Here is an 18,070-nt window from a genome sequence, read left to right on the forward strand (position 1 = left end):
CTGTATGATCTCACTTAGATGTGGAATCTCAAAAAGCCAGTCTCATAGGAGTTACCAAGGTTTGGCGGGGGTAGCGGGGTAGGGGGGAATCGGGAGATGCTAGTCCATGGGTACAAACTTCCAGTTGTGAGATAAATAAGTTCTGGGAATGGATTGTGACATGTGGTAACTACCATTAACAACACAGTATCATACTTGATATTTGTAAGAAATTTGATCTTAAATGTTCTCACCACACACATAAACACACACACACACACACACACACACACACACACTAGTAACTATGGGAGGTAGCAATGTGTTAACTCACCTTATGTGGTAAGCTTTTCACAATACATACATATACCAAATCATCACATTATCTACCTTAATGTGTTATATATCAAGTATATATCAATAAATCTGGGGAGAAATATTTTTTTTTAAATAAATGAAATTCCAGGGGCACCTGGGTGGCTCAGTCAGTTGAGCATCTGCCTTCAGCTCAGGTCATGATCCCAGAGTCTTAGGATCAAGCCAGCCTTGCGTCAAGCTCCCTGCTTGACTCCCTGCGGGGAGTCTGCTTCTCCCTCTCGCTCTGCCCCTCCCCCTGCTCATGCACTCTCTCTCTCTGTCTCTCTCTCTCAAATAAATAAATAAAATCCTTAAATTAAAAAATAAAAATAAATAAAAATGTTAAAAAATAAAAAAGAAATGAAATTCTTTTTTTTTAATTAACATATAATGTATTATTTGCCCCAGGGGTACAGGTCCGTGAATCATCAGGCTTACACACTTCACAGCACTCACCATAGCACATACCCTCCCCAATGTCCATAACCCAGCCTTCCTCTGCCTTCCCAACTACCCCCCAACAACCCTCAGTTTGTTTCATGAGATTAAGAGTCTCTTATGGTTTGTCTCCCTCCCAATCCCATCTTGTTTTATTTTTAATAAATGAAATTCTTAATGAAAAATACACATAGCAATATCCACCCCCCAAAAGGAACATGGATATAGATATATGCATAGAAGGTTTCTAGAAGGGGAGAGCAAAGTTTTGTTCAATGGCTACTATTAGGAAGTGGAGTTTTGAAAGGGCAGCAGGAGCTAGGAAGAGGTGTAAAGCACACGGAAGACTTCAGCACGTTACTTGATATGATTCTGACCTGGTTTAATTTCTTGTATGTAAACATGGTATTTCTTACCATTTTTGAACTTGTTATGATTACAACACCCCATAATTCTTTACCCTGTATATAACAAGCACCCAATATGCATGAGTTGATGATGTTGAAAACATGCCTACAATGGCCACTCGGCCCAATCCGCCTTAATGCCCACTCTATTATTGATCTACACATTTATATTCATATAAAGGCATGCTTTATATTTATGTTTATAAAATAAATTCATATACATATTTGCACTCATTTGCGAATTCTGTGTCTCATATGAGTAACTCAGCGTGATTCCTAAAAGTGGCACAAACAAAAGCTATTATCAAAAAAAAAACTAAAAGTAAGGCCTCTTGAGGATGTGAAGAAATTGAACCCTTGTGCACTGCTGGCGGGAGAATACAGCAATGCAAGGGCGGGGAAGTAACATGGCTGTTCCTGAAAAAAACGCTAAAAATAGGACGACCATATGACCCAGCAATGCCTCTTCTGGGGAGACACTCAAAGGAATTGAAAGCAGGGTCTCCACGAGACATTAGCACACCATATTCATAGCAGCACTAGTCACAATCACCCAGATGTGGAGGCGACCCAAATGTCCATCAACAGAGGAACAGATCAATGAAATCGGGTGTATACATCCAACAGCGCATCAGTCAGCCTTAAAAAGGAAGGCGATCCTATTACCTGCTACAACATGGATGAACCCTGAGGACATCATGCTTAGTGAAATAAACCAGTCTCCAAAAGACAAATACTGTATGATTCCACTAATATTGGATATCTAAAGCCATCAAATCCATACAGCCTCCCCGGGGCTGGGGGAGGGAGAAATGGGGAGTTGTGGTTTCATGGGGACAGAGTTCCAGTTTCAGCAAGATGAGAAAGTTCTGGAGATGTTTCACAACAATGTGAATATACTCACCACTGCTGAACTGTGTGCTTAAAAATGGCTAAAATGGCAAATTTTGTGTTATGTGATTTTTTACCACAACTCTTAAAGGAAAAACTGGCACAGGCAGAACTTGGTTCTCTTAACAATATTTTGAGCTAATTATTAAACCCATTTTACGGGAAAAAAAAACTGCGGCTCAAGGAAGACATGGCAAGATCACAATTAAGATGGATTAGCCAGGCTGAGGCCCAAAACCCAATCAATAAGGCCTGTCAAAACAGCCGGGGAGGGGCGCCTGGGTGGCTCAGTGGGTTAAGCCGCTGCCTTCGGCTCAGGTCATGATCTCAGGGTCCTGGGATCGAGTCCCATATCGGGCTCTCTGCTCGGCAGCGAGCCTGCTTCCCTCTCTCTCTCTCTGCCTGCCTCTCTGTCTACTTGTGATCTCTCTCTGTCAAATAAATAAATAAAATATTTAAAAAAAAAAAAAAAACAGCCGGGGAGCCTAGTTGGCTCAGTCAGTTAAGCATCTGCCTTCAGCTCAAGTCACGATCCCAGAGTCCTGGGATCGAGCCCCACATCATCGCATCAGGCTCCTTGCTCAGCAGAGCGCCTGCCTGTCCCTCTCCCTCTGCCTTTCCCACTCTCCATGCTCGTGCTCCCTCTCTCTCTCTGTCAAATAAATCAATAAAATGTTAAAAAAAAAAAAAGGGAGAGAGAGAGAAAAAAAAAACTACAGAAAAAAGTCAACATGGTGCCAATCAACTCTGGTTTCCAGTCATGTATTAATGGGTGAAGCGTACATTGTTTCACTCCCATCAAATTAAACAGCATTCCTAAGTGAGAATTAAAATAAACACTTCTTACACGTCCCAGCCTGTCTCTGTTTGGTACTTTTGGCATATGTGTGCAATTGCAGCCAGCTGAACGTCTAAAACAAAATATTGCATGGCATTGTGCTATTTACTGGGAACAAGTTCCCTATTTTATTCGATAAAGTGCAAATGCTTTTATATACCTTGAAAAAGGTTGTCCTGTTTCACTGAAGTTCAGTTGAGCAAATATTTAAAGGATATCAGTGTGAAAGAAAAACAACTTATTGGCCTCCTCACAGCACCAACTTTGGCCTGCCTGGTCCGCCCACCTGCCTCACTCAGCCCGTGATCACAGGACACACCAATCCCAGTACAAGTTCTGTCACCACACTTAACTACGTCAATTTCTAACGTAACGATCTGTCATTGTTTCTTCTACTATACTAAGCGTTCCATGAGGGCTGGGACAGTGTTTTATTCATCTTTGTATCCCTAAGGCCCAATCCCTTTCCCATGTGCCTGGACCATAGCAGTATCACTGCGTATTAGTTGACCAACTGGATACATGAGAAGATGTATAAAACCCTGGGCTAGCCCTGAACTTCTCACACGGGGGTGAGAAGTTCTAGTTCAATACCGCACAACTCAGTAGAAATTCAAGCTGGCCTCTGATCAATGTGACCTTGAACTACAGTTTAAGTAACAGAGTTTTATATTGTCCTAACACCTTCAGGCTCAAAACTCAGTACTCGAAAGTCCTCCTAGTCTTAGGGCTCGTCTTTCTCTAAACTTCCTTCATCCCTCGCCCCATTTGCTCACTCTTTCAACACCGCATTCATCAGATGTCTGTGAACTGCTAACTAGGTCTCGTGCACCCTTCTGGGCACTAGCGATATACATCAGTGGTGGGGGAGAAAACAGATGAGGATCCCTGCCCCCTTGGAGCATTTGGAAGGAAGAAAAAGTATATCGAGAATCCCATGGGTGGTCAGACTGGGAAGGGGAGACCTCAGGAGAAGGAAAAATCTCAGCGAGCATATAAGGGGGTGAGGGAGTGAGTCAAGCGGGAGCCAGGACAATAGAATTCCAATTTGCATTCAAGCTACAGCCAACACCGGAAGGCTGGAGGGAGCTTCCTAGGTTCAGAGTCAACAGTGGAGGAAGAGCTGCGGCAGGTGAGGCCAGAGAAGGGGAGCTACTGCACAGGCACGAGCCCACCCCTTCAACCTCGTCTCCTCTTTGCTTCATCTCAACCGCATATTGAATCCGGGGAGCCCAAAGTCAGAGAGACCCGGACCAGTCTTCCCTTTCCACCGTGTAACCACTCCATAATTTTGGGACGTGGTTCCTTCTTACCTATTAAATTAGCACCTTATGCACATGGTCCATTAATCTTGTGATATGCTCTGTGACCCGAGACAAGGCTGGATTTCCACTGTAAAGGTTAACAAGAGGATTCTGGAACCTGCTCAGAAAGGTCAGCCTGGGAAATGGCTGAATCACGATGCAAACTCTGGTCCTCTGATCCCAAATCCTGTGTGTTCTTCCTCACGGCCCATGAGCTGTTCTCTACCCGTGTCAGAGTCTGCTCATGATAAGTGCTCAATACATGGGATTCCTTTCTCTCTCATCACCTTGATGACTTCCCTGAGGTAGTCTGCCTTCCTGGAAGATCTCAACGTCCCGTCTGCTCCTCATTTCTCGGGAGCATCCTCTCATTTCCCAGAACAAAGCCCCCCCCAGCCCCGAATGCCTGTCTACTGTCGGGGCAGCCTGGCCTGGGACAGGTCATATCATCACTTGTCAGCTGGGTGTGATGATGATGCCTGCTTGCTCTGCTGAGGGACACATCAGAGAGAATCCCTGGAAGGTACTTCTCACACAGCCTCCAGCCTCAAAGGGGCACTCGACACTGGTTATCATCATGCCTTCCAGAACTTTCTTTTTGCCTTCTGGCCTCTGACCAGCAGTAGATTAAGCCAGCCCCAAAGGCGGGAGTAGGGGGGGCGGGGACTGTGCGTTCTCACCCCCGGAGCCTCTTCCGAAATCCTTCCCATCACTGGCCATGGCACCAGACATGATAAACACATCTCAGCTTTACGCAAGCGTGTATATTTGATACTTTTAATGTTCCAGCTACAAATGTGGGGGGGGGGGGAAGCGACTAACTTCACTGGGGCCCATTTAGACTGTTTATGTACTTACAGTTTTCCCGGAATTCAAACTAGAAATGCAAGTTCACTAATCTTTACAATCTACATCATTTTCCCTTTTAGAAAAGTAGCACAAACAGGGCTGTGAACGTGCTGTTGTCCATTCCAAGAGGTACCATGGCCCCCGGGGTCCTCATGGAGCTGTGCAGCCAGTGACCCTAGTGACCAAAAAGGACAGGTGGGCACCCATCCCCCAGCCGCTGTGCGAGTTGGTTCCTGGGCTATCAGCTGCCACCTTCTCTGGAGAACAGTCCTTCCCAAAGGGAGCCCTAGCCAGCCCCAGGAGGGCAATGGAAGGGGGACAAAAGAGGTAACATGTAGACACACTGGGCGAGTGTTAGCAATCATCTTCATTGCCATTACCGGTGGTCCTTCCTGACGGGCGGACCTGAGACCACATGAAAGCTTGGCCCCGGTCCTAACGCAGGACTCTTCCCCTGAGTGACGTGATGGATCCAACCCAGCTCCCTCTCAAGATTGTGATTTTGACCCACCCACTCTCTCAATCAAAATTCAGATGGTGCTCCCAAGTTGGCCTTCTTTCCAGACTGAACAAAAGTTGTGAGTCATGGAGAACAGAGTCCAAGAAGAGACTCAGATTTCCAAATCCAAACCTCGGAAAAATAGAAGCAAAATGTTTTCTTTGGAGAACACACATCCCTGTCCTGGAAAAAAAAAAATTCTCAATTTCCAATACTTAAAGCATAACCTATCAAAATAGCTGGACTGGGCTGAGTATATTGCTGCTATGATAAATTTCACAATGACTTAATATTATTTTAAACAATTCACATGTTAAATTATGTCAGTCAGTGACCACAAACAGGGAACAGTCCTGTAGCAATATACATCTATTTGTGTGTGAAATATGTCCTTATTTCCCTAAAAAAAGGCTTGCAAAAGGATTTAACTCAGAACTACTTGAATTCATTTAATTCGACTCTTTGGATGCCTCGATTTTCAGCAAATTGGCCACTTTCTATATAAATCACCTTATAGCATTAAAAAATACTAAATAATGATAATGCTTATTAAGGCATAACCCTATCTCAAGCAAATTCTTTTAATAGGGGAAATATATTTTCCTTCTCTAAAGATAATCGTAAATGCTTGGAATTTTCCATTGTTGAACTAAAAGAATATTAGAGCCCCATCTGGTGGATTTGATGCTTACTCGGGAGGTAAAATGAAATTTTTTATGCAGCCATTTACTGAGCACTGGGCTGGGTTATTGCTTGCAGAATGTGGATGTTAACCTCTGTCTCCTTGTTTTCCATTCGCTGTGTATGTCCTTCTGTCTGAGTGGTGGACTTCTCCCTCTAGTGTCTGCCCACCCCTTCTCTCTTGTCCTAGAGAAAGAGCCTTCAGCTAGAGAGTGATTAACACAGTTCTCTGTATAATAAATATTATGAAAAGAAAAACATTTCAAAAGGATATATGATCACAAAATAGATATAATTTAACCACACAATCACATCACAGCATAAATATTAGATGTGATATGTAAGTACATTATTAATAGGTATTATATATTGTATAAATTATCAAATGTATAATATTAAAACATATACATATATTAAACATCATATATGCCTTATAAGTACATATAAGATACACTATAAAGCATAGACAAGTTTCAGGAAGAGAATAGTAAGGGCCCTCATTGTCTCAACTAAGAATATAATACTATCTACTAAGATAGAAGGAAGGCAGCTGGTCAAAGGACTGGAACAGTTGAAAATAGGGGAGAAGAACTCCTTTCAGAAAAGTAATAATAATAATAATAATAATAATAGTAAATGTTTAAGTCAGGTGGTATCAGGTGTCCAGCTATGATTGAAGAGAGACGGGGGGCAGGGGGAGAAAAAGAGAGAAACCACGCTTATCTGGTTACTGTAAGTATCGGTTATTGAGCAAGATTAGACACCGGAGTTGTGCCAAGAGCATTTTCTTACAGTATTTATAACAGATAGAACACAACCGTACCATCAGGTTTTTGAGAGTACTCTGAATCTTGGGACCTCTCTTCCTTCTGGCCAACTGGCTGGTTCTTTCAATTTACTCTGTATGTCCTTTCTCTACCACCAAACTTCTCTTGACTCACTCTATCCACGACTCCCTCTTGACTTGACCTAGAACCCAGCCCATCATGAGTTTCTCCTACTTCTTCTTTCATAATAACCTTTGGGTCTCAGCAAGTTTTCTCTACATTTTAAATCTAAATTTTCAAAAGAAACTGAGTAACCAACCAGAGCAGGGGTAAGGGGATGAGGGGAAGTTTGGCCAGCCCATTGAATGGAGGTCGTTGTGTCAAATTCCTATTCTTGGTCCGTAACAGGAGCAGGGGGGGAGGTGGGGAGGCAATCATGCCATGCCCTCTGCCTCCTCTTTCGTCAGTGACCGTGGGCAGAGGATTCCTCCAAAGACGCTATGCACATGGTAGACATTCTGCGATCTGCCTGTTCAATACATTCCCTCTTCCAATTTACAGATTGGTACTCTGCATTCCCATAAATTGCTTGTAGAGCTCGTGAGTTTGAATCAAATCTATTCCCTTTCGTTGTGTGGAATAAAATAGAAGTTTCGAATCTGAAAATCAACAGATCCGATCCAGAGTTTCTTGTGAGTTCCATCAAGTTATGAAAGTTATGAGGCTCAAGCCAAAACACCATCTAACTTTTCTAGACCAAATAGTCTTTAAAAAAAAAAAATTAACTACCAGAAATGGAAACATGCATAATCCACTTACTTCAACCAGAGTCTTCTGAGTACACAGATGACCACAGCACTGAGATGGGTGACTCTGCAAATAAGAAGAAGAAAATGATCTAGGCTCTGCCTTCAAAATTTACACTCCATGATGGAGACTGATGGGCACCTCCATCTTCAATTCTGTATCATATGATCTGTTCCCCTTTCCCTGTATATTACGGGTAAAATAAGCCAAACAGAGCTGAACCCAACACGCTCAGAAAGTTTGCTGTGTTTTGCAAAAAGTTCACAAAAACATCTTCCCTGGGAGTTTCAGGCACGCTTCTCTCTGGCCCCAGATGCAGGAATTTAGTTTCAGACATCATGCTATGAGGTGGAGAAAGGACTGTAACAAGGTGACCTTTCTTACTAGAAACTTCCACAGAGACAAGAGACTCTTAGAAATCTCCAGCTCAAACCCTTCATTTTACAGATATGGAAAGCATGTTTCAAAGACGTGAACAGTTTGGATCAAAGCCACACGATGAACAGCATCGGGGCCCATGTCTTCTGGAGGTGCCATCTGTATCTGACCCGGAGAAGAGGAGACCGGGAGAGACAGATGGCCAATGCCTGGAAAGGCGGTCAAGGGAGAGAGAAGCTGCCTTTTCCACCAGCAGCCCCGGCGCATGAAGCAGGAACCAGCCCGCCCGCTTTTCACTCCTTTTATTACATATTAAACCAACTCACTTGCTCTTCCTCCCATCATTAAAACAACACAAGTGATGTGGAAAATAATGAAAGCTGGTTTACCCCGCGACCTGCGCGCAGCTCTTCCCGTGACTCACGCGGTGCTCTTTTAGGCATCTCGCCTTCTTCGGTTCCAATTCTTTTTTTTTTTTTTTTTTTTTTTTTTTATAAATGATTTTAGATTTTTTTTATTTGATATATAGAGATAGATCACAAGTAGATAGAGAGGCAAGTAGAGAGAGAGGGGGAAGCAGGCTCCCCGCTGAGCAGAGAGCCCGATGTGGGGCTCGATCCCAGGACCCTGAGATCATGACCTGAGCTGAAGGCAGAGGTTTAACCCACTGAGCCACCCAGGCGCCCCAGTTCCAATTCTCTTTAGTAAAGCTGGCCTACTTTCATTTTCTACCCTTTGTCCCCAGAGGTACATGAAAGTCAGGGTTTTACTGTGGCGCAGTATTGTCACTACTTTCTAGTGAAAAGCAGGACATAGGAACACAGAAATATCGTGTGTATTCTCTATTATTTACTATTTCTTAGCAAAGTTTTATCTAATGGAAGTTGTGCTGGTTTCTCATGGATTGCCTTAGCTCCAAATCCGCCCTTCTTTGCCCCGCTTTTTAATACTAGAATTGGATGTTGTAGGTGTTTCTCCTCCGCTAATTAGCTCGATGTTTGGGTTGGCCAACAGGGGACGCCAGAGGGACACCACTTGGGGAAGCTGGTCTGCAAGCACTCACCTCTGCAGCCTCAGACCTGGGGCTGCCCAGGAGCCCGAGGCGTATCCCCTGTCACCAGCACTGTTTTGTGGCTATCATGTCCTCACCAAAGAGCACTGGATCCAAACTGGTGGAGGGCAGGGAATTCTTCTCTTAAGTTCTTTTCTTGCTCCCATTCCCTCCTTCATAGTAGTAGTAGCTGCTTTCTGGGCGTGCTCCCTGTGTACTCAACCAGGGCTTTATTTCATCTAGTGAGCTGCCTTTTTACTAGGTAACAATTATTTTATTTTATTTTAGAGAGAGAGAGATGGGTGGGGAGGAGCAGAGAGAGAGAGGGAGAGAGAGAATCTCAAGCAGGCTCCCTGCCCAGCACAAGCCACAGGCAGCGTTCGATTGTCACCACTCTGAGATCATGACCTGAGCAGAAATCAAGAGTTGGTGGCTTAATGGACTGAGTCACCCAGGCGCCCCTAGCTAACCGTTCTTTATATTAAATGTTACCTATTTAGATTACTGGAACGCTTGTTGTACCTTAGCTGAATCTCTTTCTGTGTGACCCTGGCTCAAAATCCTTTATCTGACCTACCCTCTATCTCCACATAAAATTAATTGCACATTTATTCATTCATATTTCCAAAGTCTTTGAAAAACATGACTCCGTTTTCCGTTCCCAGAACCACCCATTCTGAGCCAGAACCACATTATCTCATATCTAGATGTGTTTCTACCTTTTTCTGGTCTTTCTTTCCATATAACCAGCACACGATTGTAAAAGTAATCTTTCACCACATTACTTCCCATTCAAATCTCTTCGATGGTATCTCCTTGAATATAGGGGGAAAAAATCAAACTTGGTAGGGGGATGTGGCACAATACATATGTAGCCACATCTTTGGGGGAGCATTATTCTGTCTCAGACAGGAGGAAGTGTGTGTGTGTGTGTGTGTGTGTGATATCATTATATATTTTTAAATTATATTTTACTGTAATTTTAATAAAATATTTTGATTATATATTTTTTTATTTTATGTGTGTGTATTACCATATATACACACACACACATATATATGGCAGAGAAAGAGAGAGAAAGAGAAATTCATTTCAAAGAATTTGCTCACACAGTTGTCAGTCAGGGGTAGCAAGTCCAAAATCTCAGGCAGAAGTTGATCCTGCAGTCTCGTGGAAGAATCCCTCTTCTTCCTGGAAACCTCAATGTTTGTTTCTGATCTTTCAACTGCTTAGATGAGGCCCACCCCAATTATTGAGGGCAATCTCCTTAAGATCAACTGATTCTAGATGTGAAGCACACCTACAAAATATCTTCACAGCAACACCTAGAAATGGGTTTTGACTGAATAACAGGGTACTATAGTCAGACCAGGTCAACACACACAAAACTAACCATCAATATGCCAAGGAAGAATTAAGGTTTCAGATGCAATTATGGCTGTTAATCAGCTGACCTAAAAATAAGGAAATCATCCTGAATGATCCAGGTGAAATCATTAAAGATTGAAGAGGGAGGCAGAAAAGTCAGTGTCGGAGTGAGTGTCCTTAGTGCTTTGACAAAAGGTCATTGCCTTACAACACATCTTTCTTACCATGGTGTTGCTTTGTGATTTAACACATGCAGTTAGTTCTTTACACTTTCTGACAATACATCTTTTCTGCTCAGTAGCATAAAGTCAACCAGAGCTGGTATTTTGTGTTAAACTCCTTTACATCCCCAACACCCAGCAAAATAAGTCATGTGTATCACACACACACACACGGTAACTGCTCTATGCCTTCATACATAAGGAAGAAAAATGAGGGTAGGTTTGTGCTGGAGGATGTGTAGATGAAGCTATAGTAATTAAAACAGAATGATGTCCATTTGCATTGCTTATTCGCAGTTCAGTCCTTCCTTTTGCCACACAGGGTTCCGTGGTATGAAGATACCACATCTGACTCATCCATTCTACCATCGGCGGACATTACCTTTGCTGTTTATTTTGGATTATTATATACAGTCATCTGATAATTCTCATAGGCCTTTTGGTGAACATATGTATTCATTTCTGTTGTGATTATACCTAGTAAAAGTCATTTTAATTTAGAAATTCTACCTATAAAAACAATCCTGAATATTCTCAAAGAGGCTGATATTTTTAAATTCTGAGTTCCAGACTCAAACTTTCAGGAAGAGTCCTTTACTACCTTCCCTTACCTGGAAAAATAAATAAATTTCTGTGAAACAGAAGGTCCCAAACATTGAAATGTACCCAAATATTAATAGCATAGAAAGTGTACTAGAAAAGAATATTAGCACTTAACTGATCTGTACCCTCAGCTCAGCATTGTGAGTTTTATTTTGGGGAGTGTTCCAATTCTGATTTCCTTAATATACTTTAATCTCTACAGAAAATGAATTCTGGCGGCCAGAACCGAAAGCCAAGCAGTTTTTGCCTCAGTTCAGTCCAAATTCACTCTCCAGAGGTCTAGTTGATTGCAGGTTATATTGAAGGAGCATAAAAATAAGATTCTTCCAGTTGTCCATGATCCATCTGAGCTTTTCCTTCCCAGAACACACCAGCCAAGAGCGGGACAGTCAAGGGGTATGGGTAACAATGCTAATGAATGGAAATACAAAATGGCACAACCACGTTGGGAGATAGTTGGGGGGTTTCTTATGAAGCTAAACATAGTCTTACCATATGCTCCAGTCATCGTGCTCCTTGGTATTTATCCAAATGAATTTTAAATGTATGTCCACACTAACACCTGCACACAAATGTTTAGAGCAGCCTTATTCATAACTGCCAAAACTTGGAAGCAACCAAGATGTCCTTCAGTAGGTGAAAGGATAAACAAACTATGGTACATCTACACACAATGAAATATTATCCAGAGATAAAAAGAAATGAGCTATCAACGATAAGGAAGTACATTCATGATATCACACCCATTAGGATGGCAACTATTTAAAAAAAATTTTTTTTAACAGAAAAGAAAAAGTGTTTGTAAAGATATGGAAAAAGTGGAACACTTGTGAACTGTTGGTGGATGTGTAAAGAGGTTCACATATGGAAAACAGTGTGATGGTTGCTCAAAAAATAAAAATACGGGCACCTGGATGACTTAGTCAGTTAAGCGTTTGACTCTTGATTCAGCCCAGATCATGATCTCAGGGTCATGAGATCAAGCCCTGCATCAGGCTCTGCACTGAGCCTGGATCCTGCTTAAGGTTTTCTCTCTTTCCCTCTCATTCTTCCCCTCCCCTCCAGCTCAAATGTGCATGCTCACTCTCTCTGTCTCTCTCTGAAAAAATAATTAATCAATTAAAAATAAAATTACAATATGACCCAGCATCAGGATCTTAGGGAGATATTTGCACACTCATATTCATAGCACCATTTATCACATTAGCCAAAGGATAGAAGTCACCCAAGTATAGTCTAGTGTACCCAAGTAAGTAGATAAACATCTAAATAAAATGTGACATCCATACAATGGAATATTACTCAGCCCTAAAAAGGAAGGACATTCTGACATGTGTGACAACATGGATGAACCCTGGATGAACATCAGGCTACGAGAACTAAGCCAGACACAAAAAGACAAATACCGGTGGTTCCACACATACGTGGCACATAGAGTTGTCCAATTCATAGAGAGAGAAAGTACAATGGTGTTTGTTGGGGGACCGGGGACAGGTGGGGAATGGGGAGTTATACTGCAATGGGTACAGGGTTTCAGTTTTACAAAATAAGAAAGTGGAGGTGGGCGGTGTCGATGGTTGCACAGCGGCGGGAATGTACTTAACCCCACTAACCCGTACACCTAAAAATGGCTAAAATGGTAACCTTTAGGTTATTCATATTTACCACAATTAAAAATAATTCAAAGGAGGAAAGGAGATACCAAACCCAGAAAAACAAGAAGAGAACTTAAATGCATATGGCTAAGTGGAAGAAGTCATTCTGAACATCGATAAACTCTATGATTCCAACCGCATGACATTCTGGAAAAGGCAAAACTATAAAGATAGTAAAAAAAAAAAAAAATCAGTTCAGGGGAGAGGAAGTGAGTGGTGTGTAGGTAGGTCACGGGGGATTTTTCAGAGCAGGGAGACTATTCGTCTGTGTGATGTTATAATGGTGGATACCTCTCGTTGCCCAGTGGTTGAAACCCCAAGAGCCCTATAACACAAAACGGATCTCGAATGTAAATGATAGACTTTAGTTAATGATAATGTGTAAATACTGGTTGATTAGATGTACTAAATGGACCACACTGTCTCAGTCAGTTCTAGCTTAACAAAATACCCCAGACTGGCTGGTTTCTAAACAACAGAAATTGCTCTGAAGCAAACAGAAACAGCTCTGGAGGGTGAAAGTCTAAGACGAACATGTCACCATGGTCGGGGGCGGGGGGCCTCTCCTGGTTGTGGACTTCTGGTTGTCTCTTTACATGGCTGAAGGGGAAAGGCAAGGGAAGAGATCTCTCTGGAGCCTCTTTCATAAGGGCACTCGTTTCATCCGGTCCCTCGTGCCCAATCACCTCCTAAAGGCTCCATGTCCTGCTACTATAACCTTGAACCTGAGGTTTTAACATATGAATTTCAGTGGCCACCAACTTTCAGACCATAGCCTATGTCGATGCAAGATGTTATTAACAGGGCAAATTGTAGATTGGGGGAATGAGCTTATAAAGGATACTCTTTTGTTAGGTTTTAGCTGTTCACGAGCTGCCCCTGGGGTTAACCAAGGTGTCATCTGAGTGACCCCAAGCAGAATCACAGACAAAACATCCTTTTGTGTCAGCACTAAGGCAATGATTGGGGAAGGCAGTTACACCCTCTGACTCCCTCTTATCTCTGATATCCCAATACCAAGAACCCCACCAAACACATGGAAGTTCTAATGTCTTAATAACTTCAGTTAGCCACTTCAAAGCCCTTGAAAAATTTCATTGATTCTACACAAAATAGACTTCTAAAGATTCTGCCCTAGCATTCCAGGGTTCTTTAGCGCTAGCATTCCCAAGTGCTGGTCTGTGACAAGGCTCTCATTATTATACAGCAATGCAAGAAAAACAAAGGTCGTGTCTTGAGTATTTTCACAAAGCCGAACTTTAAATGTGAAAGATTGCCTTTTGCTGTAGATTAAATCCTCCCTCCATTCAGGGAGAGGCAAGAGTAGTTAAATGCCAATTTTTTAATAAAATGATGGATAGAAGACAAAAGTCTTTTTTTAAAGGCTTTATTTGGCCAAATAGGAGGCCAGTAAGCCTCTGTTGATCCCAAAAAGGTTTTTTGAAATTATCCTTATCCATAACAATCTGAAAGTCCGGGATTCATAGTCCTGGATGAGTAACTGATTACCTTTCTACCTCCAAGAGTTTGAAATGTGTAGAAAAAAATCCAGATACGTGAAATCACTGCCTAAGTCAAAAATTGTCTACAACCAATAGGTTCCTCCCTCTGGCACCAAATCTTTTGCTAGAGCTAGCAACCCAGACAGACTTCTCTCTGCTCCTTCCCTTCCTCTTCTTGATGATTAAAAGCAGTCAACAGAAGGAAGGAGGCTGAGACCCATAGGACTGACTCATCCAATTCCCAGACAACCAGATGCTTGAAAACACGTTTCTGTGCAGCCTACGTCACACTTAGATTCAGTGCCCAGTCAAAACCTAACAAAGCAGGCCTGAAAGATTGAATCGGATCTTCCAGGTAATGGAGCAGGTGTCAGGGGCCAAATCTCCAAAGGTCTGTCATAGGAATGACCTACCTCTCATAGCACAGCAATCTGCAGGCTTCGTAGCTTCTGCAAGATCTGCTCATCCCTGTGGAGCTTTAAGGAAGCTTGAGCTGAGACCATTTTCCAGGAAGACCATCCTACTGGGCTTGAGGGGGGGAATATTACCCTTACTTGGAAAACAAGGGTTCATTGGCTTCAGAAGAATCCCCTGTGGGCTGCTCCACTAGCAATTGTCTTTTTTTGCAATCCAGAAAGTAGAAAAACTCAATTTTATTAGTCACTAGCCAACACTTTTGGCTATTAGTCATTAGCCAACTTTTATATTGAAATTAGCATCATGGAAAATGTTGGCTTGTCAAAGATAAAAAGAAAGTTCTTTACCCATATCCATTTTCAAATTGGTTCATTATTTCTCTCTGGCTTTGCATAATGATTCATTCAGTGAACTTGGATTCCTTTCTTAGTATCCTTGAAAACAGAAGGGAGGATGATATTAATTGGTATAACCATTTTAGAGACAGGGAAATGGAACCAGAGAAGTGATCTCGTCAGTGGACAGACAGATCAAGCTGGAGAAAATATCCTTTTGCCCATCAGCATAGCCCCTTCCCTGCAATCAGACCACCCTGTCTCTTAGGAAAAAGCCCCTAAAGAAGTAAATACGTGATCTTCATGTAAACTCAACCCTTTGACTTCTAAGATTCTCCAACAGATCAATGTCCATTTAAGTCTTGTATCTGATCAAATAGCAGAATGAATAGCAGAGGTTTTCAATTCTGCTGCATAGAGAAGTCCCCATATAGAGGGAAAGAAGGTGTAGGAATGGGTAGGGGCATTGCAAAGGTTGAAACTTCACCCCTTGTTCAACCAGAGCAAACCCACCTTTATATTTTCTTACATCTTCTGTATCTGTGTAGTGGTTCATTTCAAGAAAAAAAAAACAAAAAAAAAAAAACCAAAAAAAAAACCTATTCCTTAAAAAAAAAAAAAAGTTTGCAAACCACTAATAAATATAAAAATGTTTTCCAAAATATAAGGTACTATGCAAATATAGATGTAGATTTTTCTACTAGACACACACAAAGAGAATGAGGTCTACTCATTAGCAGGGGTGGTAAACTAACATTCACTGAATATCCATTTTACAGAAGAGAAAAATGAAGTAAATCTCCACACCTAGGAGTTTTTGAGAATAACTAATTCCAGGGCCTTCATTTTTTTCTTCTTCATCAGTTTCTCTGATCTTTCAGCCAATGCACATGTCCTGCCTCTCAGAAAATTCAGCACTGTATTTCTGCTTCCAAAACATCCTCGGGGCTCAGCCTGAGTTGAGGTTGATCATTTAGGCTTTTACTGCTGTTAATAGCACTGTAGGAAGAAAATAATTCTCCCTCTACCTTTCCAAGTTCTTATTTGAGACCCTGTAATAAAAGATTAACAAGAGGGGTGTCTGGGTGGCTCAGTGGGTTAAAGCCTCTGCCTTCGGCTCAGGTCATGATCCCAGGGTCCTGGGATCGAGCCCCACATCGGGCTCTCTGCTCTGCAGGGAGCCTGCTTCCTCCTCTCTCTATGCCTGCCTCTCTGTCTAGTTGTGATTTCTCTCTGTCAAATAAATAAAATAAAATAAATTTTTAAAAAAACTTTTAAAAAAAGATTAACAAGAGAAAAAGAAACAGAAGTTTATTAACACTTAACATCATATAAATATAGGAGAGAGTCAGGGGAAAATGAGTTAACTCCTCAAAGTGGCTTAGAATTCAGGCTTAAATACAATCTTAACAGGGAGAGGAAATGATTTTTAGGAAAGATGAATGGGACCTTCGAAGAACAGATGGGAGGTATGGTAGTTTGTGACTAAGTCTGTCTGGGTGTGGAGTGGACCTCTAGTCTGCTTTACTGTGACAAGAGTCAATCTTCCTTGGTTGGGGAAACTTCCAGAGAGTCCATTTTTAACAACTGAGCTCTGTTTGGAGGAGCTGAAGCCTCTCTCTGCTGCGTATTAAGAGCCTACAGCTCAGAATAATCATTATATCAGAGTGACATGTTCTGGGGAGGCATGTTCTGAGCTCCTCCAGACATATTTGGGGGGTCATATTCCACAACTCTCTAGCACCAACTTTCAAGTACATATTTTTAAATTAGTTTTAAAAAACACTTACTGTTTCTTTTCCAAAATAATACATGACCATTCTGTATAATGTATTCCTGAATCTGTTGATAACAACAGCTCATTAGGCTGGTCCCCCATGGTGTGTATCAGCCCCAAAGCAGAAGGAACAACTGAAAGTTACAATCTCTAAAAGTGCTTTATTCAGTCTGCATTGCATTTTCCTTTTCTTCACCGGCTAGAGCCCACATAGATGCAACTGTCCATTGCTTGAAAAAATGATTGTCATCTTTCGCAATAATTCTGATGAGGGGTCCTATTTTTAACTCCAACCTAAAATACATTAGGGGAGCCATCTAGTGTTTCAAAGTTGGCATTTAGGAGTTACATAGAACATCCCTCCTCCCTAAAGTTGATTTACCATCTGTGTTCATTCTCAATGTTCTGAAGCATCAAAACAGGGTATATATTTCATTTGGGGGAGAAATAAGATTAAAAATAAGAGCTCTTTAAACTGCCTCACACCTGATTCCCTGGTATTTGGAACAAGGAACTTAGCTCCATGGTTACAGCCGTTCCTTCTTGAGGACCGGGGACAGCAAGGTAACACAGAAACAGTTGGTCCATTTGAAATAAATACATTACGTGTTCAGAAGCCTCCTAAACAGGAAACCTGGATATAATTAGCTCTTCTCCTATGCCAAAATAAGGTCAAACTTGGATATAGTCATGCAGGTAACAGTCTACTTGATGAAATTCCAGGAGCATCAAGGAAGGCCTCCAAATAGCTTCCTCTACCTTCTGCTTCATGCTTGCTAATTTCATAGCAGCTCTATTGGGATGTAATCGACACAGCATAACCTGCATATATTTAATAAACTGTGCAAGTCTATGAGTTTCAGCATATGCACTAAAAACCATCACCCCAATCAAAATAATGAATATTTCATAACCTCCAAAATTGTTCATTACCCACAAAACTTCC

This window comes from Meles meles, chromosome 14 (assembly GCF_922984935.1).
Source record: "Meles meles chromosome 14, mMelMel3.1 paternal haplotype, whole genome shotgun sequence".
Lineage (NCBI taxonomy): Eukaryota > Metazoa > Chordata > Mammalia > Carnivora > Mustelidae > Meles > Meles meles.